This window comes from Bos indicus x Bos taurus, chromosome 17, assembly GCF_003369695.1.
Source record: "Bos indicus x Bos taurus breed Angus x Brahman F1 hybrid chromosome 17, Bos_hybrid_MaternalHap_v2.0, whole genome shotgun sequence".
Lineage (NCBI taxonomy): Eukaryota > Metazoa > Chordata > Mammalia > Artiodactyla > Bovidae > Bos > Bos indicus x Bos taurus.
In genome coordinates, this window is record NC_040092.1 from 19,784,074 (window position 1) to 19,809,580 (window position 25,507).

Sequence of the window (25,507 nt, forward strand, 5' to 3'; positions counted from 1 at the left end):
CCTAAACCTGAGGACCAGTGTCCTAATTAGAAGAGAAGAGCACAGAGGAGACAGCCAGGTGAAGATGGAGGCAGGGATTACAGCCGAGTGTCTACAAGCCAAGGGTGGCCAGCAGCCACAGAAAGCTAAGAGAAAAGCCTGAGATGGATTCCCTGAGATGGATTCTCCCTCAGAGCTCCAGAAGGAACCTACCCTGGCGACACCATGGTTTCGGACATTTGGCCTCCAGAGCTGTGACAGAACAGATTTAAGCCACCAGGTTGGTGGTTGCTTGCTATGGCAGACGGAAACTAATACAGCCATGTATGTTTTTCTGTTCAAAGCTCATCAGACTGAATGGAAATCAAGCCAAGACAGGAGCGTCATTAGGTTCACTCTGCAGACTTCCCATGGTTCTCAAGAGGGTTCAAAATGTCACAAAAGTGGCTTTTTTTTTTTTAAGTCAAAGGTAAATTGTGTGGTTTGGGAGAAGATTGTGATTAACAGATACAGAACTGCTGTGAATCTGAAGACGGTGATTGCCTATTCTGACTATTAATACAGAATTCCCAGGTTCCTTAGTATCACCACCACCACCACCGCTGCCAGGACCGTGGCAGTGGGCTGGGAGTCTCTGCACCAGGTCGGGTGGTTCTGACTCAGATTTGAAACCATGTGCTTTACTGCTAGATCCTCACCACCCACAGTCGGTCAGATGCAAGCAGAGGTACCTGCTCCTGCTCCTGCCTTAGACAGATGGAAGGGTTTGGCTGAGTCTCCTCTAGCCCAGGGGTCTCCAACCCACCAGGACACAGACTGGTTCCTCTGAGGAACCAGGCTGCACAGGAGGTGAGCAGCGGGTGAGCAAGTGAAGCTTCATCTGTATTAACAGCCGCTCCCCATTGCTCATATTACCTCCTGAGCTTAGGAAAACAAGCTCAGGGTTCCCACTGATTCTGCATTATGGTGAGCTAATTATTCAATTATATATCACAACGTCATAATAATAAAGTGCACAATAAATGGAATGCACTTGAATCATCCTGAAACTATCTCCCACCCCAACCCGCTCCCTGGAAAAATTCTTCCATGAAACTGGTCCCTGGTGCCAAAAAGCTTGTTTGCACGTGCAAAAATGTTTGAGGAGGATGGGGATAAGCTAAGTGCAGAGAGTACCAAGGGGTCTGTGTCTTGCCAACTCTTCACCCTGGTCCAACATCATAAAGTGATGACGATCAGGTAGGGAAGGACAGAACAGATGGAGGAGGCACAAAAGTCCTGGAAAAGCTATTATAGTGTTAAGAAGAGAGGATGAAGTACTCCTTAAAATATTTCACTCAGGCGCAACAGTGAATTCTTGAGCTCACATCAAGCGCTCCTCCCTAAAGAGAAATTCTGAAAACCTCCACAGTAAGTGACTGGGTCAGCCTCAGCCAGTTTCAAACCTTGCAGCTCAACACTCTAAGCTCACAAAACGCTGCCCCCTAAAAGCCTTGACCCAAGAAACAGAGGCGTGTTTTTATCAGGAACCTAAGAATGGTCATAAACTCGGGGTCTTTTAGTCTTCTGTTGTCTGATCTTTGTGCCTCTGGCTCTCAGTCCATCTGAGCCACTTGAATCCCAAAGCAGGGGAACTGTGACCAAGATTTAATGAAGGAGAAAAATCTATGTCTCAATAAGAGAATTAGGAGGAACATCACCAATGTTGGCTTTTAAATCTTCCAATTTAGGTTTCTTTTTCATGCATTATTAATGAATGCCATGTCAGGCTTGCTTTTGGGGAAAAAAAATCAATTCACTGAGAAAGAAAAGATCAAAGTTCTTGGTCATGGTACCCACAAAATGTAATGACCCAGAAACAATTGCTCTGCACAATGTTTCAAGGTCAGTCAATGTCATACTGAAATGAATCAATTCCAAAACACATGCAAAAAGAAGAGAGATGTACTTGCCTCACTAATACATTGAGAATATTTGAAATTCTGATGCTTATGGTCACTTAATCAAGAAATTTGGATCTAAGGTAAGACCCCCTCTACCCTCCCAACATGTGAAGACCACAACACCAGAATATTATCATTTAGCAATAAATGTTATCCTTATTATTGCAGTTGAGCCTTATAATACTATGACGTGTGTGTATGCGTGCTCAGTCATGTTCCACTCTTCTGAGACCCCATGGACGGCAGGCCCACGAGGCTCCTCTGTACACGGGATTTTCCAGGCATGAGTACTGGAGCAGGTTGCCATTTCCTACTCCAGGGGATCTTCCCGAACCAACGATGAAACCCTTGTCTCCTATATTGCCTGCATTGGCAGGAGGATCCCTTATTGCTGAGGCACCTGGGAAGCCCAGTTATTTTCTTTTTTTTTTTTAATTTATTTATTTTGGCTGCGCTGGGTCTTAGTTGCAGCTCGAGGGATCTTTGTTGCAGCACATGGGATCTAGTTCCCCAACTGGGGAACTATGGTTACTCAGACTTTGTATCCTGCAGCTATTTCCTTAAAAATGAATCATGTGAGCCTGTCACTTCAAGGAAAACAACTATTTGTTGACAAATAAAATTCAAGTTATTCACACATCCTCTGTGAACCTGAGAGTGTCTCAATACTACAGGTTTTTCTCATGAGATAGACAATACTAACAAATATAATTATATTGTATAAATGAAATGTGCCAATATTTGCAAGATCTCATAACTCAGTCAATTTTTTTCCAACCAACAATGTATAATATTACAAAATCACATTCATTCAAAGCACAAATTAGACCAGTGGATTTTTATGTAATGATAGAAGTTCATTCATACAGTTTGAGATTTCACCTTTAAGAAACTACAACCTCTCAAGTTTTTGGAGAAGTATTAAAAGAAAAAAATCCATACGTACCTGAAAATGCTTTGCCTTTCCTATAAATCTGGGTAAGGCCAATTTTATTCATAGACTTCAACCAAAATAACGTATCACTACAGTTCAAATGCAGGAGTTGTCTTTTACTAAGCTTGTCTTCTGTTAAAGCCAGTCATTTAGAGATTGGCAAGAACGTGAAACAATGCCATCTTGTCATTCATTCTTTTTTTACTTTAGAAAATAGTTATTTTTCATTAAAGACATATAACATGTTAGTGGGCTTATTATTTCTGCTGCTGCTGCTAAGTTGCTTCAGTCGTGTCCGACTCTGTGCGACCCCATTGACGGAAGCCCACCAGGCTCCCCCGTCCCTGGGATTCTCCAGGCAAGAACACTGGAGTGGGTTGCCACTTCCTTCTCCAGTTATTTCTAATGATTAATAAATATTAATAAATATTTATTTAAAATATTTTCAGTTTTAATTTCTAATATGGGAAATATCAAAAGATAAAACCAATATAAATGAAAACTCTTTGGAGACCTCAATTATTTTTAAGGATATACAGGGGTCCTGAGGAAAAAAACATTTGAGAACTGCTACTGTAAGCATTTTTGCTTTACATTTTGAGCCACAGAGGGCTTCCCAGTTCCAAAGGGCTTCCAGAAGCATGTGCTTCTCCTTCAGATCATTTTTAGATCTGGAAGTCAAGTTAACAAGTACAGGGTTTACTACTGTATTACCTGCATTATTACAGCACTGTGCTAGGGGCTGAGTGATGGAAGAAGCCTGAACCTGCAATCTATACAAGACCAGATGTAGGTACGGAAAGCAACGTGAACACAATGACACATTGACATTGGGGTATCTGTATACATAAGACGGACATTTCTCTAAGGCAGACATCAGATGGAATGGAGCTATCAGCACTTTTCAAAATGTGCAGCGGCAGCAGCATCTCCTGGGAACTTGCTAGAAATGCAAATTATTTGGGATCTTCCCCAAACCTACTGAAACGAACTCTAGGGGTGGGGCCGGCTATCTGCATTCCAAGCCTTTCAGATAGTTCTGAGGCTAACGTCTGAGAAACACTGCTGAACAACTGATAAGATCAGAGGTTCATTTTCTCAATTACACACACATGAATCACCCACGTGACCGATTTGGCAACTATCCCTACAGAAGTCTTGGTGCTTTCACTCGATGCTTTTGTTTCAGCTTTTTCACTCAGTCTTGAAAGCACTTTCCAAGCCTGGTAGTTTGGTGGTTCAGTTGCTAGGTGGTGTCCAACTCTGCAACAACCCCCTGGACTGTGGCCCACTAGGCTGCTCTGTCCATGGATTTCCCAGGCAAGAACACTGGAGAGGGCTGCCACTTCTTTCTCTATTTCCAAGCCTACTTATTTTCATCTGCTGAAACCCTACGCAAGGGCCAGATAGGGATGCAGCTGCCCCACAAAACCTTTCACCAATGAAAATGTGTTCATCCTTCAGTCTCCCATAGAACTAAGTCTGTATCTCTTTCCTATCACCTAGCACACCGAGCTGGGTCTATATGGCCATAGGGTCTGTGTGTGTATGTGTTTAGACATTAGACTCTCGGAGACCCCATGGACTACAGCCCACCAGACTCTGTCCATAGAATTTTCTAGGCAAGAATACTGGAGCAGGTTGCCATTTCCTACTCCAGGGGATCTTTCCGACCAGGCAACGAACTTGTATCCCCAGCGTTTCCTTCACTGGCAGGCAGATGCTTTACCACTGAGCCACCTATGAAGCCCCCTAGAGATTCTACCAGATTAAACACACCCTGGGGGGGGATGAAACCGTATTTTAGTCATCTTTATATCCCTAGTTGTACTTTATAAACAAAGCTGACTATACAAAAACGAGAAAAATACTCTGAATTGTTTAAATGAGTTAACAAACCAGTTGGGACGTACCCAATATTTTAAAAAGTTATTTTTGGTGCTTGCTACAGGTGACAGAACAACATATAACACAGGCCCAAGCTCAAGAATTTACGATGCAGTTGGAGAGAAAAGACCCACAAATATATAATAATTAAAAATAAAATGCCACTCATGAGAAATACCAAACTATGGGATGTGATGGTCCTAAAAGTGTCTTAGAAGATGCAAAGGTGGAGTGGACTGTGCAGAGAGAAAAGACTTCAGGGACAAGGCAGAATTTGAGGGGGTGGCGGTCAGCAACAGTGTTGGATAGGTGTTGGCCGTCAGGATTTTTTTTTTTTTTTTTAAGGCAGAGAGAAACAATTTCAGAAAAGAAACGAGGGAGGAAGAAAGGTATGGAGCGTGTGAATAAGATGCTCAGTATGGCAAACCTTAGAAGATTCTTGTAAGAAATCAATTTAGAGAGTTAAATAGGAAAGAGACTTGAAAGAGTTTTAGAGGAAATTCCTTGGTGATCCAGTGCTTAGGACTCAGATTTCACTGCTGTGGCCTGGGTTCAGTCCCTGGTTGGGGAACTAAGATCCCACAAGCCACGCAGTGCGGCAGGGTAGGGCAGGGGGATTCTCTTTTTTTAATCTACTGGTCCAAAGATTAAAGATCTTTGGGAAAGACTAGAGATCTCTTCAAGAAAATTAGAGATACCAAGGGAACATTTTATGCAAAGATGGGCTCGATAAAGGACAAAAATGGTATGGACCTAACAGAAGCAGAAGATATTAAGAAGAGGTGGCAAGAATACACAGAAGAATTGTACAAAAAAGAGCTTCACGACCCAGGTAATCACGATGGTGTGATCACTCACCTAGAGCCAGACATCCTGGAATGTGAAGTCAAGTGGGCCTTAGAAAGCATCACTACAAACAAAGTTAGTGGAGGTGATGGAATTCCAGTGGAGCTATTTCAAATCCTGAAAGATGATGCTGTGAAAGTGCTGCACTCAATATGCCAGCAAATTTGGAAAACTCATCAGTGGCCACAGGACTGGAAAAGGTCTGTTTTCATTCCAATCCCAAAGAAAGGCAAAGCCAAAGAATGCTCAAACTACCACAATATTGCACTCATCTCACACACTAGTAAAGTAATACTCAAAATTCTCCAAGCCAGGCTTCAGCAATACGTGAATCGTGAACTTCCTGATGTTCAAGCTGGTTTTAGAAAAGGCAGAGGAACCAGAGATCAAATTGCCAACATCTGCTGGATCATCGAAAAAAAGAGTTCCAGAAAAACATCTGTTTCTGCTTTATTGACTATGCCAAAGCCTTTGACTGTGTGGATCACAATAAACTGTGGAAAATTCTGAAAGAGATGGGAATACCAGACCACCTGACCTGCCTCTTGAGAAATCTGTATGCAGGTCAGGAAGCAACAGTTAGAACTGGACATGGAACAACAGACTGGTTCCAAATAGGACAAGGAGTACGTCAAGGCTGTATATTGTCACCCTGCTTATTTAACTTAAATGCAGAGTACATCATGAGAAACGCTGGGCTGGAGGAAGCACAAGCTGGAATCAAGATTGCCAGGAGAAATATCAATAACCTCAGACATGCAGATCATACCTTATGGCAGAAAGTGAAGAGGAACTAAAAAGCCTCTTGATGAAAGTGAAAGAGGAGAGTGAAAAAGTTGGCTTAAAGCTCAACATTCAGAAAACTAAGATCATGGCATCTGGTCCCATCACTTCATGGGAAATAGATGGGGAAACAGTGGAAACAGTGGCAGACTTTATTTTGGGGGGCTCCAAAATCACTACAGATGGTGACTGCAGCCATGAAATTAAAAGACACTTACTCCTTGGAAGGAAAGTTATGAACAACCTAGACAGCATATTGAAAAGCAGAGGCATTACTTTGCCAACAAAGGTCCATCTAGTCAAGGCTATGGTTTTTCCTGTGGTCATGTATGGATGTGAGAGTTGGACTGTGAAGAAAGCTGAGTGCCGAAGAATTGATGCTTTTGAACTGTGGTGTTGGAGAAGACTCTTGAGAGTCCCTTGGACTGCAAGGAGATCCAACCAGTCCATTCTAAAGGAGATCAGTCCTGGGTGTTCATTGGAAGGACTGATGCTGAAGCTGAAACTGCAATACTTTGGCCACCTCATGACTCATTGGAAAAGACCCTGATGCTGGGAGGGATTGGGGGCAGGAGGAGAAGGGGACGACAGAGGATGAGATGGTTGGATGGCATCACCGACTCGATGGACATGAGTTTGAGTGAACTCCGGGAGTTGGTGATGGACAGGCCTGGCGTGCTGCGATTCATGGGGTCACAAAGAGTCGGACACTTCTGAGCGACTGAACTGAACTGAACTGACTGAACTGGTCCAAAACGAAAAGATGTCTACAGTTTCCCTTCAGGCCTTACATTTATTTCATTTGTTCCTTTCATTATCTTAACCTAACCACCATTACCAAGCAAAGATTTTAACTGACAGTTGGCAACCTCTTTTCCAGGGACATGTCGAATTTTCATTCATTCCAGCCATGGGTGCTGGTAACAGATCGGGGCTGGCTGCTGAGACAGGTCTTAATCAGCAGGGAAGAACCATGAGCATCAAAAGACAATGATTAAACTGCAAACATAAAGAAAGCTTCTCATCTAAAACCCTTCGGATAATACCTTAGCCAGGATAAACTTGGGAGAGGCTATAAAGATTAGTATCACTGAATACAAATGACAAATTCCAGACTTTACTACTTTACACACTGCAGGAGGGGAGGGGGATCAGATATTTCACAAGCTACTGTGGCTTGATAAACTTTTGGTTTCTTACCACAAGCTGCTCACCCTAGTTTATAAGTCTAGCAGGAAGCTAAATACTCTAGGTCTGTACTCTCCAATACAGTAGCCACTAGCCACCTGCACTGTTTAAATTCTTTTAAAATGAAATCAAGTTAAAAATTCAGTTCCTCCGTCACACCAGCCACATTTCAAGTGCTCGACAGCCTCAATGCAACATGCAGAATAATTTCCAGCGCCATTAAGTTCTATCGGCACTGCTGTAGAACCACCTCCATCCAAGGACCATCTATGTGCCAAATAGTGTCCTTCAAAGTAACCACCTGAGGAAACACTAAGTTTATTTGAATAATACTGCTTTGGTCAAAAATATTTTTAACTCTTCATTTAGAAATAACTTTAGAGACAGTTTTTAAGTTGCACCTTAATAGTGACCCAAGGCAATAGCGACCAACCATCTCAATGGCTCAATACTCTTCGTTGGACTTGGCTCTTAAAATTACGACTAGCTGTTTCCAAAACTTGAACCCAAAAACCTCAAAAATACAATGATGTGCAATTACTGAACAGAGCAAAAATGTATCCAAGGCACATGGGCCAATTCCAAGAGTTCCAAAAAGGGTTTCTGAACGGCTTATCACTATAATTAGTGAACAACGCCTCCCTAGATGAAACAACTGAAGTTCTGGTGTATTTTTTTCATTTATTTTTAAGTCTGTCACATTATTTTATTATCCCACTTTCCAAACTATAATATTGCAACACATACCACACACCAACCCCCAGAACCTTTTATTTATACCACTGAATGATGCCATGGTTCTAATATTTTTTCAAGCTAAAAACCATTTGTAAAATGTTTGTCTCTAGAACTTAACAGCTCACTTCTGAACAGTTAACAATAGCTACTATTTTGCTTGTATGCTTCTCAAACTCCAGACAGAGAAGAGAGATCTACTTCTGAGAACCAACTATGCAGCGGGGAGAAGGGCCCCAGGACACAGGCGGCTCAGCTGCAGAGTCCCTTGTGCCTCCCTCCTCACCGAAAGGTTTACATTTCCACCTAAAAACAGGAATCACTGTCGTCAAACATCAACACCAGAAGAACAGTTTTGTTTTGTTTCTGTGTAACCTACAGGTTTATTTTAAGAAGACAAAAAAGCCAGGCCTGAAATACACAAAAATTTTGAACTAGGTTAATAACCTGTGTTTGTGATTAACTCCAAGATCTGATCCAGATAATAAATACAAAAGGACAAGATATTTATTTCAGGGAAGCAAATAACCTTACAAGACCTAGCCTCTTTGGAATTTCTACAAAAGAAGTGTAGTATTGTATTTCTTGAGAATGTCAGCTTTACCTAAAGGTGGGATTTCAGAAAGAAGGGCTATTCTTCCACCCAACAAAAAAGAAATGTCTTCTACCCTCTATGAAGTCAAGGATTCCTATCCATTTGTCTAGTGTGTTAGATACTGGAAAATATCAGCAACTGGGGAAGTTTCATGAGATGAAAACAATGCCAGGACATAGAAAGCATCTCAAATACCAGCTATTACTATTTCTAAGAATCCAAGCACCCCACTTTCCTCTCAAATAGAACCTCTCTCACTGCACATTACTGGACAGGAAATTACATACAAATCAGTCTCCCATTCTAAACAAGCAAGTTTTCAGAGGTTAAAGATACAGTTCAAGCTATAGCCTTCTCCAAACACAGAAAGAATTGCTGTAGTTCTTCCTTTTAGTAAGCAATTTAATAAGCAATCACCTATCACCTGCCTCGTAAATGTACGAATACTGAAAACATCCAGATAAAAAATTTTTTTTTACTATAGTAAGGACAGTGGGTTAGTTATCAGGACTTTGAAAGGGAAAGAAAAAAAAAAAAAAGACCCAGTAATGAAGCCCAAGTTTAAAGGTGACTCTACTGCCACCTAATACTTTATACAAGACACAGAGAGCTGGTACTGCTCCAACCGCCCCAGCAAACTGCCACAGTGCCATTTCAAGATGCCTCTGGGGACTTCCCTGGTGGCTCAGTGGTACAGAATTCACCTGTCAAGGCAGGGGACATGGGTTCAATCCCTGGTTTGGGAAGATCCCACATGTAGTGGGACAGCTGGGTCCATGCACCACAACTGCTGAGTCCACATGCCCCAGCTACCAAAGCCCATGTGCCTAGAGTCCATGCTCTGCAACAAGAGAAGCCACGGCAATGAGAAGCCCGCATACCACCGAGAGTAGCTCCTGCTTTCTGCAACTGGAGGAGGCCTGCACACAGAAATGAAGACCCAGCACAGCCATAAGTAAGTAAAAATAAATAAATAAATCTTTTTAAAAAAGACCCTCTGGGATCACCCCCCTGTACCCATCTGCAAACACCCACTACCATTTGGACTCCATCCCGGTTAACCCTTCCATGAAAGAGGTCTTGCAAAGCAAACAAAAATTCAAAAGTTAAAGATTCAGTTCTCCCTACGTTAGAATACATGCTGAAAGCACAGAAATGTTTACAACCGTGAACAGTGACCTAAAGCAGTTAAACAGGGGTTCCATATTGTACCCATAGATAAAACTGACTTCAAACTGGTGATTTCGGGGGTCTACAGCCTACAAGTACAGGACGACTCATTTCAAAAAGTTGTCTTGGGACTTCCCTAGTGGTCCAGTGGTTGAGACTCTGTGTTTCCAATGCAGAAGGGCGGGGTTCGATCCCTGATTAGGGAACTAGATCCCACGTGCCACAACTAAGATTCAGCAGTCAAATAATTAAAAAATAAAAAGTTGTGTTAAAGACATCCCAGTCCAAGAGACTCATCCAGCACATTTGGAAGGGAACACACCAAGTGAAGCTAAGAAAGGGCTCCTAGTCTCAAAGAATAAGTGTTTTGAGACTCTAGGTCGTATGTGTTTAGGAAAATAGGGCCATGTGACCGTTACAGAGGGGAAAAAATAGAGAACACAGAGAACAATCCTTTAAAAAGAGGTCTAGTCCAGAAACTGGGATGTTGAGTCTCTCAGATACTGACATGCTTTGCAGGGAGAAAAATGACAACAGCGACAGAATTTTGGCCACGTGATCTTTCAATTCAAACTCACGGAACCAAACTTAGAGAAAGGGTCCAATATCTACTTAAATAAAAAACAGCTGGGGGAGGGGCTTCCTTGGAGGTCCAGTGATTAAGACTCTGAGCTCCCACTGTAGAGGGCACAGGTTCGATTCCTGGGGTGCAACAACAACAAAAAAAGACAATTTTAAAAAAATAGGAGGGGTTAATTTATCAAGTGCTTAACACCCAACACACAGGAACACAGTTTCCTGAAGTTTTTGTCTGTTTAAAGAAAGACATTCTTTAGAAAATTCTATTATGTATTAACCCTTAGAGACTAGATTTCTGGGTATCTATGTGGACCAACACTTTTTCTTCCAACTCCAACTAAAACATGTTCAAAGAGCAAAGCGATACATTCAAAACCAAATGATGACAACTTCTCGATGGTGATATATCAGAATTCAGGCCTCCGGGTCATAAATAATTCATACCACTAACAAACAAGTCTAATCATTTCAAACTATTACTTGGCTGGTGCTATAGATATATTTCCACAGAACAAAAATTGTTATGTTTATTTGCAGGGAATGGGAAAACAGACAGTGAATTTCATAGCAAACAGAGCCACTGGTGAACCACATACCCATCCACACAGTTAAAATATTTCTGCTCTTCTTTTGCGTTTTGTTTTCATATGTCCTGCCAGAAGTGCTTTTAAAACGGTGATCTTCTTAAACATTATACACTCTTTTTCAATAAAATAGAGAGGGCCCAATGTCAACGTCTTTACTTTTTAATCTACTGAAGTTGCAGAAAAGTCAACACAAATCCAGCAAAAAGAGACAAACCGATACCTCATGATGTCTGTAGAATTGGGCCAGGCCTCAGCTCATATCCTGGCAGGAGCTGGGCAAATATTTTGAGCAATCCTGGCTGTGAGGTCATGATGCTGACATCACAAACAGGAACTCTGACGCTGGTCAGCCTCTAGGATGCCACCTCACCACGTTAAAGGAAAACCAGAAGGTTCTGGAGCCCTGAATCTGGAGCTGATAATTCAAAAAAAGTAACTTCTCCCAAGAAATTATCATCCTGTGAAAATTAAGCAACTCGTTCTCCACTACAGACCAGCACAGGCAACGCAGGTGAGCAGAGAACAGCACATCCCCCTAAGTTAAGGATTTAGCTCACTACCAGGCACATATTTTTATATACTTCAAGTTTGCAAGTTGTTATTTTGGTTCAGTTTCAAACACTTTCTCTTATTATTCTCTCCTGGGAAATTAAGCTATGTTTAAGAATTCTGAAAACCAAGGAGGAAGTAAATCATGAACTTAAAATGTCATCTTGGTCTCGCCACTCCACTACATCACTAACTTCACCAAGTCCAATATTTATTTATACTGATGGAGGCTTCTGATGTGTAAGCTAGAGGTTGATTTCACCAGGGCTTCCCTGGTGGTGCAGTGAATAAGAATCCGCTTGTCAGTGCAGGGTGCATGGGTTTGATCCCTGGTCCAGGAAGATTCCATATGTCAAGATTCCACATGTCAATCCACATGTCAACTGAGCCCACATGCCACGACAACCAAGCCAGCGCACTAGAGCCTGCGCTCCGCAACAAGAGAAGCCACCACAGTAAGAAGCCCGTGCACCGCAAGGAAGGGTGGCTCACGCCTGCCGCAACTAGAGAAAGCTTGTAGGCAGCAGTGAAGACCCAGCTCAGCCAAAAATTTCTAAACAAATAAAATTATTTTAAAAAATAATTTCCCTAGGGTATTTTCCTGACCCAGGATTCGAACCCGGGTCTCCCACATTGCAGGCAGATTCTTTACCATCTGAGCCACCAGGGAAGCCCTTAATATAAACAAGACTTAAAAAAAAAAAAAGAAAAGAAAATGCCAGAAATACAAAGCCTCACCACAGTTCTGCACAGTGTCTCTTTGCTAAGAAAAGCCAAAATTGCCAGATTGTTGTCATTGTTGTGGTTCCCCACCACCCCAGGAGTTCTGGAATTTGCAACCCAGAACAAAGAAAGAACTAGTGACATTTTATTGTTATTTCTAAGTGGTTAAAGATTCTTAAATTGGAGGGAAATGTAACAAAGGATTAATAATCGTTATCTCCAGGTGATGGGATTACTGGTAGTTTTAATACCTTCTTTGTATTTTCTTGGGTTTCTCAAATTTTTATTTAATGAACAAATATAATTTTTTATACCTCCTTTGGATTTTCTTGGATTTCTCAAATTTTATTTAATGAACAGATATAATTACTTAAGCAGGAAAAACAATATTTTTTTGTTTTTTTGGCCAAGACACACAGCAAGTGGGATCTTAGTTCCTCAAACAGAGATTGAACCCACACCCTCTGCACTGGAAGTGCGGAGTCTTAACCACTGGACCACCAGGGAAGTTCCAGGAAAAAGATTTTTAATGACTTTTTTTGAGTCACAGTAAAATGGGCTGCTTCCTAAGGCCCACTTCCTAAGGCCCGCCTTGAAAGAAAAGTTATAACCAACCTAGACAGCATATTAAAAAGCACACACTACTTTGCCAACAAAGGTCCGTCTAGTCAAAGCTGTGGTTTTTCCAGTAGTCATGTATGGATGTGATAGCTGGACTATAAAGAAAGCTGAGCATTGAAGAACTGATGCTTTTGAACTATGCTGTTGGAGAAGACTAGTGACTAGAAACTCCAGTACTTTGCCCACCTGATTCGAAGAGCTGACTCATTGGGAAAGACCCTGATGCTGGGAAAGATTGAAGGCGGGAGGAGAAGGGGATGACAGAGGATAAAATGGTTGGATGGCATCACCACCTCAACGGACATGAGGTTGAATAAACTCTGGGAATTGGTGATAGACAGGGAAGCCTGGCGTGCTACAGTCCAAGGGGTCGCAAAGAGTCGGACACGATTGAGCAACTCAACTGAACTGAAAATGGGTTGCAGCCAGGGAGTGAGGAAGCAGACTCTAGTGTGCTGTGTGCACAGGAAAAAGAAATCAGCACACCAGGCCAGTGTAAGCAATACGAAGTGGGTACCCAGGCAGACAGGCTAGGTGTTTACCAAGCCTACTTCCTTCTCTTCCTGGAGTCACAGACCACATTTCCCAGCTCCCTCTGCAGCTCAGTGTGACCGCTGAGTCCCAGCCAATGGAAGGAGAGCAGGGCCTGCAATGTGTATACTTTTAGGCCTTCCCCATTAAATCTTCCCACTCTTGGCCCTTCCAGTGGCTTGATGGAGATGAGCAGGGCGACTTCAAAAGCATCGATGGAGGACACCGAAGAAGCCTGAATTCCTGCATCACTTTTCTTCATTCCCCAGCCATGAAATACCTACCCCACTCTTCTATAACTGAAAATAAACTCCCATCCATTTAAGTCATTAAAATTAGTGGAGTATGTTACAGCAGCTAGCTTTTCTTACCAAGTGACAAAGAGATCAAAACTCTGCTAAGACCTTGGAAAACATCTCAGCTAAGTAAACTCAAAATAAATCTGAGGATAAGCTCCTGAGACAGAAATGCTTCACACTATAAAAAGCATGATTACATGAAAGACAAGTTAAAGTACTGTGTTTTTTTAAAAGCAAAAAGACATTTTACTGGCAAGAGCAGAAATATGTTTAAAGAACACAAGTGTGATTGTATGTAAGATAAGACTGATGGTGAGTTGATGAATGTTCAAGAGTTAGGTGGTGATGGGACTACTTGTCTACATATGTGAATGAAACTGTCCACAATAAAAAGTTTTTATTATAGAAGATATTTTAGTAAAATCCAAACTCCACATTCTTCTTCACCACTTCATAACCTAAAGAAAAAAGCTTAAGCACTTTACAGAAACGAGAAGTTCCTCAAAACAAGCAGTCCCCCACAACAAGTGTAATGTAAATTATAAGTCCAAGTGAAAAGGAATAATCATCTTCATAATTCTTATCTGATTTCCTAAGGTCTTGTTTCCTCTTTTGCTGTTGCTTTGTGGGTTTTGTTTTTGTTTACTGTTATTCTTTTTCCAATGTGAAAAAAAAAATGTGGCTCTAAAAAAAGAAAAGTATGAGAAGAGGGTTAGATTGGGAAATGAGACAGCTGGATTCTGTCCCAGCTGGATGACCTTCAGCTAGCACTTAACCCCTTCCTGGAACTCGGCATCCTGAGGATAACTCATTAAATAATATCATTTTCTAAGTCTGTCCTTTTGTAGTTCTACTGTTTTGGATTCAAATACAAACTCCCTAAGTGAAAGGGCAAGGATTCAAAAGTGAAAGGAAAGCTTCCGTGACTTCAATTTTGCCAGAGTTCAGAGTGCCCTGCCGTCGGGGAAGAAAGAACCACACCTGATAAGATCAGCCTCCAAAAAGCACTGCCTCTCCTCTCGCTCTCCAGCATCCTCCGAGGCAAATCACATCTCCTGCACTTCCCTTCAGCCCCTTCACAGCCCATCAGCAAAGCAAAAATACTATATTTATGAAATTTGGAAATTCTACTGGGAGGCCAAGGAAGAGTTGAAGAATTTGCAATGAATTTAACCTGCCAGGAGAGGGAGTTTAAAGGGAGGTTTTGAGCCTCCAAAAACAAGGCACCCACAACAGCAGAGTGGGCACCTGGACACTTGGATTTCTGCTCAGTCCTGCTGGTGCCAGGGAAGAGATGGAGCATCAGGCAGGTTAAGTGTCTTAGCTGCAGGCAGCTGCCCGCTGAGACTTCTGAGCGCCCGTCTAATTCTAAAATGTTAAATGTCTATACACTTAGAAGGGAAGGGGAAAAGAAGTTCTGAGAATAAGGCAAAGTCTAGTCGAGAGAAAAGATGTTTCTGAAGCTGGTTTTCAAGTCAAGCTAGAGACAAAAACTCACAGGGCTGCATTCTAATATCCTGTTCCGGAGACTGGGAGCTTCATTCACAGCCTAATCCTGTCCCCTGAAGTCACGGTTATGTAAGTGTCTGCTGCCTGCTGTGTCACTTGCTGTCCCCCACCCCCACCATGGGAGACACTGTGTAACCTGAGCTCCCCTGCTTCACCCACTGAAAACACTTACACAACACTCTGGTCACTTTCCAAATTGACTCGTATTTATACCAAGGAAAGGCAAGTTACTCAATTTTTTTCATCTTTCAGTTTCATTCACACTGATATATCTGTACATACATAAAACACAATTACAGCTGAAGTTCATTTATATATTTTCTTCAATTTCTGAGTAAAACAAGGAAAGTCAAGTGTTTTCAACTTCACAGAAGGATATCAAAACCCAATCAGTAAGCTGATGGGCTTTGCCTGGGCCAAGTGAAACAGTTCTCATCTCCCAGCTGAAATGAGGTAAAAGTCCTCATATGGCAAATGCAGAGTCATGCCTGTTTATGCACCCAAGGCCCATATTCCACTGCTCCACACAGCACACCCCTCATGCCAGGACTTCCGGGGGACACAGGAAATGACTCTAGAAGAATAAAAGCAGACGCATCATCTCCTCTCGAGGTCTCTTCTGACTGTGAGGCCTGCCCTCTCTCCTTCTCTGGACTGCCCGAGCCACCGAGCAGTCTTCTATAACTGAATGATGAATCAGTTTGGTTTGTACACTGTGAGATGACTAAGATTCTCCTGGTCAGGGATGAAACTGGTCTCTGCAGCCTAAAAAAGTCCTTGATACACAGTCAGAGTTTTTAAAAGTCCTGAACTGACTCAATGAAAGAAGAACCCCTGCTGCTGCTGCTGCTAAGTGGCTTCAGTCGTGTCCGACTCTGTGTGACCCCACAGACAGCAGCCGGCCAGGCTCCCCCATCCCTGGGATTCTCCAGGCAAGAACACTGGAGTGGGCTGCCATTTCCTTCTCCAGTGCATGAAAGTGAAAAGTGAAAGTGAAGTCGCTCAGTCGTGTCCGACTCTTAGTGACCCCATGGACTGCAGCCTACCAGGTTCCTCTGTCCATGGGATTTTCCAGGCAAGAGTACTGGAGTGGGGCGCCATTGCCTTCTCTGGAAGAACCCCTAAAATGATGCAATACTGACATTTTCAACCTGAAGCAACCTGTATCTCACCTTCTAAGCATTTGATGAAGACAACATTAGAGGGTTTCCCAACCCTGGGATCTCCTTCAAAAAGTAGGCCAGTGAGGCTTTGGGCAAACGATTCAATTACCACCCCCAGTGAATGCTGTGTAAGAGCTAGAAGTCTTAAAAAAAAAAAAAAAAAGAGCTAGAAGTCTTGAATTAGATTTCCTTTGTGGACACAGAGATACTCGCTCTTTGCAACGGAAATAAAATGTGAGGCAAATGTGTAACTTTGAACTTTCTAATCATTGTATTTAAAAATTTTAAATACCAGGTGAAATCATAACCTATTTTTGTTAACCAAATATATGCAAAGTATGACTTCAAATGTAATCAACATAAAACTGTTAATCAGTTATTTTACATTCTTTTTATATTAGGCCAAAATCCAATTGTGTTATTTTAAAATTTTATTATTGGAGGACAATTGCTTTACACTGAATCAGCTATATGCACACATATGTCCCCTCTCTGTCGAGCCTCCCTCCCCCTCCCACTCCAGCCCTCTAGGTCATCACAGGGCACCGAGCTGAGCTCCCTGTGCTGGACAGCGGCCTCCCACTAGCTGCCTACTTTACATGTTGTAGTGTATATGTATCAATGCCACTTTTCCAATTTGTCCCACCCTCCCCTTCCCCTCTGTGTCCACAAGTTCATTCTTATGTCTCTGTCTCTATTCCTGCCCTGCAAACAGGTTCATCTGTACCAGTTTTCTAGATTCCATATATACGTGATAATATACAGTATTTTTTTTTTTCTTTCTGACTTATTATGAAGACTCTCGGTCCATCCACATCTCTACAAATGACAATTTTTTTTCCTTTTTACAGCTGAGTAATATTCCATGGTCGAATTATGTATTTTTCTACTCAGATCTCAACTTGGACTTGCAACAGCCATACATGGCTTATGGCTACTGTACTGGGCAGTGAGGCTCTAGAACTACGTGTAAGGCAGACTATAAGGACACTCTCCCCTTGACATAGATAATGAACTTGCCAATCAGACATCCGAGTGCCCCTGGGTATGCAGCATTCATCTTTCCTACCACATTACAGGCTTCCCTGGTAGATCATACAGTAAAGAGCCTGCCTGCAATATAGGAGACCTGGCTTCGATCCCTGGGTCCAGAAGATCCCCTGGAGAAGGGACTGGCAACCCACTCCAGTATTCTTGCCTGGAGAATCCCATGAATATAGGAGACTGGCTACAGTCCATGGAGTCGCAAAGAGTCAGACACCACTAAGCAACTAACACAAAACAGCAACAACAATCACATTACAACACACTGTGAAAGGAAAAATGGATAAGCTCTTGAATGTAAAGCTGTGAATAATTTAGTTGTTCTTAAGATAAAGATGAAAAAAAAATAACATTTCCAGTAAGAGCACCTTTAAAATATCTGACAGGGATACATGATGCATGAAGAAGCCCTGCTTACAGCACAAGGCACTGCCCAGTAAAACTGATGGCTCAACACAGTTTGAAAACACACCCACGCAATACTCAAAGCAAAGAACAGAGACTGAGTTACAGATGAAAATTTAATAAGTGTGTCTCAGGATACAAGAAGGGAACCTGAGAGGTAGCGCCTGGCAGATTTAAGGGCGACGGAGCAGGAGGCAGCGTTTCAAGTACAAAGAGGCGAGTGAACGCATCTTTCTACTGAGGCGGCTCCACGCTCAGCTGCTTCTGGCATTCTAACTGCAGGAAGCCGACACAGACTCGGGGAAGTGTGGAGTGAGAACACGCGGAAAGCAGGACCAGAGACTGGAGGGGAAAACTAATAGGTGAGAAAGAAGGACGAAGGGTGAGACCTCACTGTCATTTCCCACTCATCTGTTGTTTCTTCCCCCGTGAACTTTAGTAAAGTTGGCTTTGATTTAGAGATAGTCCAGTGGCTAAAACGTAAGACTCAGAGAGGAAAAAGCACTGTCCCAAGTATCAACACTGGGGAAATGTGTCAGTTTACTGAATGAAGACACAGAACACGTCTTGTGGGATGAAGAGAGGCGCATCTCCTCTGGGACAGAGTATCAGGCAAGTGTTCAATGTGCTGGAACAGTGATGAGTGACATGGAGCCACCTGCGGTCATCCTAAGGTTCAGGCCTCCTGGAAGCTTGCCCCGTGAACACAGAGAAAATGTGTGTGATGTCACCAGACACAGTTTAGGGCACAGGCCACCAAAGAGCCACTGCTTCACATCACTGCAATACCAAGTGAGATAAACTAGAATAAAGAGTGAGCAGGGAACTGGAGGCATCTGGTTTTAGCAGCAGCTAAGTGGTTGGCTTAGAGGGTAAAGCAAGAGGTAAGTCTGCTAAGGCTGGGTGATGACAGAGGCGGAGATCCAGATGGCCCCTCTGTTTCTTATTCCACCACCTCCAGCAGAGCATTCCAACCCTAGGGACTAGTGGGGAAGATCAGCCAGGGGAAAAGTCACACAACCCTCCCCAAAATAAACATACACAAGACATGAAAGATTGCCACTTTCCCTTGTAGAATGAGAGAAAACGAGAGAATCCATCTTCCAGAGAGCCGACTGTCCTGCCGTGCAACATGCCTAAAGGTGGGGGCAGTGGGGGTGGGGAGGCAGCGTCTGGTATTTGCTCAGGAGGCCAGAGCAGCTGGAAACACCTTAGAGAATTCCATGAAGGGACTTCCATGGTGGTCCAGTGGTTAAGACTCTGTGCTCCCGATGCAGGGGGCCCAGGTTTGATTTCTGGTCAAGGAACTAGATCCCACATGCCGCAACTAAGAGTTCGCAGGCCACAGCTGAAGATCCCGCCTGCCAAAACAAAGATCAAAGATCCCAAATGCTGTAACTAAGACCCAGCATGGCCAAATAAATAATAAACAAAATAAGTATTAAAAGAAAGAGAATACCATGAAATACTGAGACACGGGACAGAGTCTGAAACATCTTAAGACATCCATAGCAGCAAGAGACCTAAGACTTAAACTAAGAAGCCCTATACAAGGTAAAAATTGAAATTGAGAAAACTACTATTCAGTATTTAATTTTTCATATAAATTAGAAAAAGCAGCATCTCAGTCTAGCCTGAAGATTACGAGCATTCTCCAAAGATCACCTGGCTAAAGACACAGAACCTTCTAAGGACTGAAAGTTGCCTGATGCCTTTCTCACAGTTCATCCAAGTTACTTTAGTACTGCTTTTGATAAGTTTATGGTTAATCCACAAGCTGAAGGTAGAGCTGGTAGTAATTTATATTCATGGAGTGCTAAATTTATACTTTTCAGAAATCATTATAAAGCATGACACAAAACAATAATGCAAGTTAAAGGCAGAGAAAAGGAGACATGGGAGACAGGAGTGAAGTTAAAATGTAAAAAATACCAACTTAACTGTAATGCCGCTTTTCAGTACTTCCACTCAGTCCCACATCTCCCAACTTAACCACCTTGTTTTTATAGGGTTGACTTATACCAACTCCCAGGAGACATGTAACTGAGTAAATGCACTAGCAGCTATTCCTCAAAAACATGGTCCTCACAGGACTTCCCTGGCAACCCACATTCCCACTGCAGGGGGCATGGGTTAGATCCCTGGTCAGAGGACTAAGATCCCACATGGGGCGGGGAGGGGGTTTGTCAAAAAAAAAAACAAACCATGATCCTCACTGTCTTCACTTACTGACTTCAAATCAATGTGCCTTTCACACGGTAGATTATTTAACAAATATTTATCCGGTATTAAAGACATGTCTTTTTTTTTAATTCCATTGTCAAAAGAATTATTCATAAACACCAGTATTTCCTCAAAGATTTCCAACCCCTGAGTAACCCTTGCTACCCAGAGTGACGACAGCTACAGGACCACCCAGATGTCAAAGAACTCTTGATGGGTTACTCTGGGGTGGAAATCCTTGAGGAAATACTGGTGTTTATGAAGAGTCCAGGAGGCATAATTCTGGGTCTTCTTTAGCCTTTTACCACCTTATTGTACTGGACGACCACAAAGATTCATTTTCACTGAAACTTATCTAGGTAAGTATTTATATACATATTTCACACACAATATATAACTTTTTAAACAGGCCAGACTCCAACAGCCTTAACATTAACACAAAGATTAAAAACACAAACTACACATCTCTAGCCAAGGATAAAGTACAGAAGATGAAAATAGTGTAGTAACTGTTTGCCTAAAAGGATCAATGTGAAAAACCCATTTAGACATTCAAGGGCAGACACAAGCAGGGAAGGATCAGAAAATTAATTGGCCTCTTAATTCAAATGGTGCTACAAGGAAGTTGTAATTTCAATTTCTAACTGGCAGAGCCCTTATCGAGCAATTTATAAAGTCAGTCTACCAATCTTAAGTGTTGGTTTGAGAATATCACACAGTAGGATGCTGAAGATAAACAGAAAGTTTTACATATTTCCATCAAAGTCAGAAGTAGAATGTTAAATGATTCAACACTCAGTTAAGGATGCTTGCCAAAAAAAGTCAGAAAAGGATGTCAATAGAGAGACATAACCCCTTGAAAAATTATTCTGTGCTCGAAAATTACATGTTTTTAAATTTTGAAGCATATATGACATAGTACCAAATACAAGTTGTACCCAGAGTTTCAAAGTCTACAGCTGTTTTTGAAAGGAGGGGGAGGGTGCCAAAACCCAAGCAAAGCAAACAGAGCTGGAACATTCGATGACTTCTCTAAGACGGAACGCTGAGCCATGACGCGTCGGCCTGCAATTAGGAGTGTCCCTGCACGGCTCAGTTTGAACAAAGATTCATTTTCTGTTCCTGTTACTTAGATAAGCAGAAAATAAGCAGTCTCCCGAAGTTCCTCCATCTGCAAAGGACTTTTTTTTTTTCAAAGAGCTGAATAATTAGAGCTATTCTGCTCATTTATACAAGCTTTCACAAAATTCCTACAATTCTGTAACTCTAATACCGCCAGCTTAGAGACAGATCTTAAATAAGGAACTGAAATGACTAGGCCTGGTTAGTATCTCCCAGAAGAACTTACTTAATAGGTCGGCAGCAGTCAATTATACTAACGTGTAAAAAGGAGCAAATGTGCTTAATATAGCATCATAAAATTTTAGAATTAGAAGAGACCTGCAATCTAGTTCAACTTCCTCATTTTACCACGGAGGAAACTAATTCTAAAAAATGAAACCACTTGTCAAGGTCACAGTTACTTAACGGTCCAGGACTTAATCCCCAGTCTCCAGTTTAGAGACTCCTGACCTTCATCTATGCAGATGAATAAAAGTTTTCTGGTCTGTTATAAACAGCAATGAGATGAGTAAGTCAATCTCAAGGCAGGTTAAAACACATTTCCTTTTCCAGCCTTCACAAAGGAATCAAAATTGGCACACTTTTCACTTGCCCTTCAACAGTCACACATGGCCCATTCCAAACGCAAACGCTCACCAACTGCTTGTTCTGAACAGGAAAAGGGCACACAGACAACAGAAGAATCAATGACTTCCTCACTGGTTTTTTTTCCCCCCCTCTTTATAAAAACCTTCTTGCTTTTACTTTCCAAATGAGCAACTTTAACAGTTGCAGGCTGGGAATTCCCAGGCGGTTCAGTGGTTACGAGTCAACGCTTTCCACTCATGGGGGCCCGGCTTCAATCCCTGGCCAGGGAACTAAGATCCAGCAAGCCAAAGGAAAAAAAAAAATAGTTGTAGGTCTTTAGAGGGAATGGAGAAAATAACCAAATTTCAGTTTGCACAATCCTGAAGGATACTCGGCTATTTCAAATTTATTCAGATGTCCCTAAGACGGTTTTCCCGTACAACCACCGCTGATATTGTCAATAAAAACTAGGAATTGGTTTCATTTGGATCTTAATAACCTAACTTCATTGTTGGTTATTTTTTACCTTTGTAGGTAATCTTTCACACAGACACAGGCAAGTTCTATCAGATCTTACAAAGAAACTCCTTTGGAGTTAAACAGTGGGAAATCAAACTGACAAACATACAAAAGGGCCTGAGGTTTGGCAAGGCACAAGTTCTGACATGAGAAGCACGAGTTCCTACCCCATGCGAAATACTTAGCTCCTCATAAATTAAAGTTCATCAGTGCAAGCTGTTGTCTAAAAGTGTGCCCTTAGACAGTGGCAAGGCACTCCGACTCAAAGTAATTTTCTATACATGGCAGGAAATAAGGTTTTCATTTCCCAGACCAGTAGAAGTGGGTTTTCCCTCCATTCAAGTTACATGAGAGAAGAAAACTGAGGTGCTGAACCCCGACTTCCTTTAGGAATGGGCATGCGGGAAGACACAAGGGATCAAAGGGGAGAGAAGAGTTCGGATACTGTTTTACAGATATTAATTCATTTAATCGTCATGACGACTATTTGAAATTCCTTTGATCCCCAGTTCAGAGATGAGAAAACTAAGTTCTAGAGGTTATCAGTTTGAACCAGATCTTCCAGAAAGTATTAACATAAAGTGAATAAAGTAGCAAAGTAATAACAGAGCTGGGATTGGCTGTTGGAGAAGACTCCTGAGAGTCCCTAGGACTGAAAGGAGATCAAACCAGTCAATCCTAAGGGAAATCAACCCTGAATATTCATTGGGAGGACTGACGCAAAAGCCAAAACTCCAATACTTTGGCCACCTGATGGGAAGAATTGACATTGGAAAAGACCCTGATGCTGGGAAAGACTGAAGGCAGGAGAAGGGGATGACAGAGGATGAGATGGTTGGATGGCATCACAACTCAATGGACATGAGTTTGAGCAAGCTCCAGGAGTTGGTAAAGGACAGGGAAGCCTGGAGTGCTGCAGTTCATGGAGTCACAGAGTCAGACATGACTGAGTGACTGAACAACAACGAATAACCAGAAGTTTGCCTATTTACCACCTATAACCAGATAAGTTTTGAGCAATCATCATAAGAAAGACTTGCAAAAAAAAACACAAAACTGAAATGATTACAAAAATGCTGCTATGTTGTGCTCAGTCGTGTTTGCCTCATTTCGACCCCATGGACCTACAGACCAATAAAAGAGACTCCTGCTCAGAGCAGGGAAGCCTCTCCTTGATGCAGACCCAAATGTCTTAGTTTTATTTCCTATTACCTGCCCTCAAAGTACAGAGCAGTAGATCTGCTACGATCTCAGCAGGCTACCCTTTATGCCTTTGCTCAATCCAGTCCAGCCTAGAAAGTTTTCTCTAACCCATCCCTGCCTAGAGACCCTCCATCTCCATCAACACCAAACGCAAGAGCTACTTCCCACTTTGTTGTTACTGTTCAGTCGTTCAGTCGTGTCTGACTCTTTGCAACCCCATGGACTGCAGCACGCCAGGCTTCCCTGTCCTCACTATCTCCCAGAGTTTGCTCAAACTCATGTCCATTGAGTCAGAGAAGCCATCTCAACCTGTTGCCCCCTTCTCCTCCTACCCTCAATATTTCCCAGCATCAGGGTCTCTTCCAATGAGTAAGTTCTTCACAGCAGGTGGTCAAAGTATTGGAGCTTCAGCATCAGTCCTTCCAATGAATATTCAGGGTTGATTTCCTTAAGGACTGACTGATTGGAAGCTTCCTTAATCCTCTCTCACACACACACAGAAAAATCCTATGGACAGAGGAGCCTGGCAGGCTACAGTTCATGGAGTCACAAAAGAGTTGGACATGATTTAGGGACCAAACAACAACAAGCCGTGTGAAACGGACTGTCTTCCAGGGCCCCAGCACGCCTCCACTTTAGCCTCTAACTGGCTCACTGTTAGCTGCCTCACCTGGTGAGACAGCTGCTTAGACCCAGCACAGAGTCCTCACAGCTCTCATGAGATTTTTGATAAATCAGTATTTCTGGGGTTTTCTCCTACCCCATAGGACACTTTTGATTGGTCACATTCATCTGAAAAGCTTTACTGTAATAAATCTGCTGCTGTTGCTGCTAAGTCACTTCAGTTGTGTCCGACTCTGTGCAACCCCAGAAACGGCAGCCTACCAGGCTCCCCTGTCCCTGGGATTCTCCAGGCAAGAACACTGGAGTGGGTTGCCATTTCCTTCTCCAGCCATTTGCAAAATATGCCAGGTGACTCACAGTCAATCAGTGGTACAGGACTGGTCTTTCCTCTGTCTTCCTGGGCCTCTTTGGTATTTGAAAGGGCCAGTGACTCCCTTAGCACTATCATCATGACCAAATCCCCACATTAAGACAGCAACCCCATCAGGTGAACAGGCAGGTGTTACCCCCACTTTACAGAATGAGAGACTAGAAGTCAAGCAACCGTCCAACTTCACAAGATTCACGGAGCTGGGGCTGAAACAAATTCAGGACCGCAAACTTTTTTTTTTCCCCTTAAATCTTTATTCCCAAGGTTCAAACTTCACTGGAGAAAGCAAGTGCTTCACACCAATATAAAAGCATGCATATAGCTAAGTAATTTAGCACTATGAGGCTTGTGGGATTTTAGTTCCCCAAACAGGGCCAGAACCCTCATCCCTTGCATTGGAAGGTGGATTCTTAACCACTGGACCACCAGGGACGTTCCTCAAACTTAAAAGTAGTCCTGATTCCCCTCATGTTGGTGCGCTGAGAATATTTCCTGTGACAATATTAGACTTTTAATTACGTCAAAACAGAAATACAGGGCTTCCCTGGTGGTTCAGTGGTAAAGAATCTGCCTGTCAATGCATGAGACACGAGTTCAATCCCTGATCCAGGAAGATCCCACGTGCAGAGGAGCAATTAAGCCCCTGTGTCACAACTAACAAGCCTGTGCTCTAGAGCCCGGGGAGCTGCAACCACTGAGCCCACGGACCCTAGAGCCTGTGCTCCGCAACAAGAGAAGCCGCCAAAATGAGACGCCTGTGCACTGCAACTACAGAATAGCCCGCACAGCAACAAAAACCCAGCACAGCC

At 42.6% G+C, this 25,507-nt stretch overlaps 1 protein-coding gene across 12 annotated transcripts in view; it reads right to left on the minus strand.

Annotated features, from left to right (window-relative positions):
* CLIP1 (CAP-Gly domain containing linker protein 1) overlaps window positions 1-25,507 on the minus strand; it is a 116,748-nt gene that overhangs the window by 85,443 nt on the left and 5,798 nt on the right. Inside the window, exon 1 of one of the 12 annotated variants that reach the window (XM_027566888.1) lies at window positions 15,448-15,466. The exons of the other annotated variants lie outside the window; for them this stretch is intronic. The gene's annotated coding sequence lies outside the window, so the exon portion shown is untranslated. Of the gene's footprint in view, window positions 1-15,447; window positions 15,467-25,507 lie in introns of those variants that run through there. 12 annotated transcript variants of the gene reach the window in all.